Raw genomic sequence first — 3,031 nt, 5'->3', positions numbered from 1 at the left:
ATGATCGTATTCCACAAATTCAGTTCATCTTGAATCTCTTTCACTCCACTGCAGGGGCTCCTATAGGTGTGCAAAAAACACTGGGGCCCGAAATCACAAATATTTTCGTTCGTAACAGATTTTTGCCATTGTCCGGATGCCTTCGCTAATAATATGTCCGTCCAGCAGCAGGACTGGCTAGAACTTGCTCGTACGAATAATTATAGCATTAGAGCTCTTTAGGGATCCGGATGTACTATCATGATGCGATATTGCGCATGCTGTGATAGAGATCTGAAACACCACGCGCTGCTTCGCTTGTCAAATAATATCGGCACCTGTGGCCTGAGAACGCAACTAACGATTCTCCTTGAGGCTCTTAGCAAGGAATTACGATCTTCGGGCAAACGTCTCGGCAGCATAGAGCAAGAAAGAGTGGCAAATTTTGGTTGTTTAAGCATTAAAATATACTTAGCTGCCACATATGTCGTTATGACGTGGGACTTTTTTTTCGTACAATGCAACTGCTTGGCATTTATTCTCCTCAGTCATAAGGCCGTAGCACACGATTGCACACCGTTAGGCAACCTGCAAAACGTTGGGAATGCCGTTATTCGCCGAGAGCTGAAAATGGCAAGTCGGACCAATCCCGCATTTTGCGCCAGGGGACATGTTCTGCGTGTAAAGGAGATGACCTTGGATTACTCAACGTTGTGAAAGACAGAAGTGCTGTGCATAGCTTTGTGCGGTTCACGTTAAGAGGGCCACAATGGAGCTAAAGGCATCGAAAGCAGCAAGAACAGCGACGTGAAAGTGGTTGCGCTGAAAAGCCGGTGAAATAGTCGGTTTCTCTGTGAATGTGAGCTGCCAAGAGCATGCGCACATTCTTGTTTATTCGAAGCGCACGCGGTCTGCTATTTCAGGAGGCTCCGGCTAAGGTAGAAACACGGGAAAACTACTGCGTGCGGTAAACTCGTGCGGAAGTAGTGTTTTGTTGCCCACTTACTATGCAGGAATAGTTGAGCACCACCTCAGCTTCGGTGACGGTGGAGAACAGTAATTTAAGGAGGACGTGGCCTAATGTTATAACACATACCTTTTCCGTTCGGTTGCTTATTTCAATGCCTTCAATGCGCAAAGAAATCTCAAGATAGTTGCTACTTTCTGTTGCGTACATTGTGTTCTAAGTGCTATGTTCTGAGCAGATAAAAGAACGTGGGTAGGTGTTAGGAGTAAAATGAACAGTGGAATAATTTAACAGAGTTATAGAGCTTACGACCCGATAATCCTTGTGGCGCAGGGCACTGATGTATCAATGGGCAAATAAATCTCAACGTAGTTGCTACTTTCTGTTGCGTACATTGTGTTCTAAGTGCTATGTTCTGAGCAGATAAAAGAACGTGGGTAGGTGTTAGGAGTAAAATGAACAGTGGAATAATTTAACAGAGTTATAGAGCTTACGACCCGATAATCCTTGTGGCTCAGGGCACTGAGGTATCAATGAGCAAAGAAATCTCAAGATAGTTGCTACGTTCTGTTGCGTAGATTTTGTTCTAAGTGCTATGTTCTGAGCAGATAAAAGAACGTGGGTAGGTGTTAGGGTCAAAATGAACACTGGAATAATTTAACTAAGTTATAGAGCTTACGACCCAATAATCCTTGTGGCGCAGGGCACTGATGTATCAATGGGCAAAGAAATCTCAACATAGTTGCTACTTTCTGTTGCGTACATTGTGTTCTAAGTGCTATGTTCTGAGCAGATAAAAGAACGTGGGTAGGTGTTAGGAGTAAAATGAACAGTAGAATAATTTAACAGAGTTATAGAGCTTACGACCCGATAATCCTTGGGGCGCAGGGCACTGATGTATCAATGGGCAAAGAAATCTCAACATAGTTGCTACTTTCTGTTGCGTACATTGTGTTCTAAGTGCTATGTTCTGAGCAGATAAAAGAACGTGGGTAGGTGTTAGGAGTAAAATGAACAGTAGAATAATTTAACAGAGTTATAGAGCTTACGACCCGATAATCCTTGTGGCTCAGGGCACTGAGGTATCAATGAGCAAAGAAATCTCAAGATAGTTGCTACGTTCTGTTGCGTAGATTTTGTTCTAAGTGCTATGTTCAGAGCAGATAAAAGAACGTGGGTAGGTGTTAGGAGTAAAATGAACAGTGGAATAATTTAACTAAGTTATAGAGCTTACGACCCGATAATCCTTGTGGCTCAGGGCACTGAGGTATCAATGAGCAAAGAAATCTCAAGATAGTTGCTACGTTCTGTTGCGTAGATTGTGTTCTAAGTGCTATGTTCTGAGCAGATAAAAGAACGTGGGTAGGTGTTAGGAGTAAAATGAACAGTGGAATAATTTAACTAAGTTATAGAGCTTACGACCCAATAATCCTTGGGGCGCAGGGCACTGAGGTATCAATGGGCAAAGAAATCTCAACATAGTTGCTACTTTCTGTTGCGTACATTGTGTTCTAAGTGCTATGTTCTGAGCAGATAAAAGAACGTGGGTAGGTGTTAGGAGTAAAATGAACAGTGGAATAATTTAACTAAGTTATAGAGCTTACGACCCAATAATCCTTGGGGCGCAGGGCACTGAGGTATCAATGGGCAAAGAAATCTCAACATAGTTGCTACATTCTGTTGCGTACATTGTGTTCTAAGTGCTATGTTCTGAGCAGATAAAAGAACGTGGGTAGGTGTTAGGAGTAAAATGAACAGTGGAATAATTTAACAGAGTTATAGAGCTTACGACCCGATAATCCTTGTGGCGCAGGGCACTGAGGTATCAATGAGCAAAGAAATCTCAAGATAGTTGCTACGTTCTGTTGCGTAGATTTTGTTCTAAGTGCTATGTTCTGAGCAGATAAAAGAACGTGGGTAGGTGTTAGGGTCAAAATGAACAGTGGAATAAGTTAACTAAGTTATAGAGCTTACGACACGATAATCCTGGGGGCGCAGGGCACTGAGGTAACCTATTCCCGCCATTACACCATATCATCATCGTAGTCAACCTATTCATCTTCATTGTACAACAAACTCCTTTTG

Source organism: Dermacentor silvarum, chromosome 2 (genome assembly GCF_013339745.2).
Source record: "Dermacentor silvarum isolate Dsil-2018 chromosome 2, BIME_Dsil_1.4, whole genome shotgun sequence".
Taxonomy (NCBI): domain Eukaryota; kingdom Metazoa; phylum Arthropoda; class Arachnida; order Ixodida; family Ixodidae; genus Dermacentor; species Dermacentor silvarum.
This window is presented reverse-complemented; position numbering follows the sequence as displayed.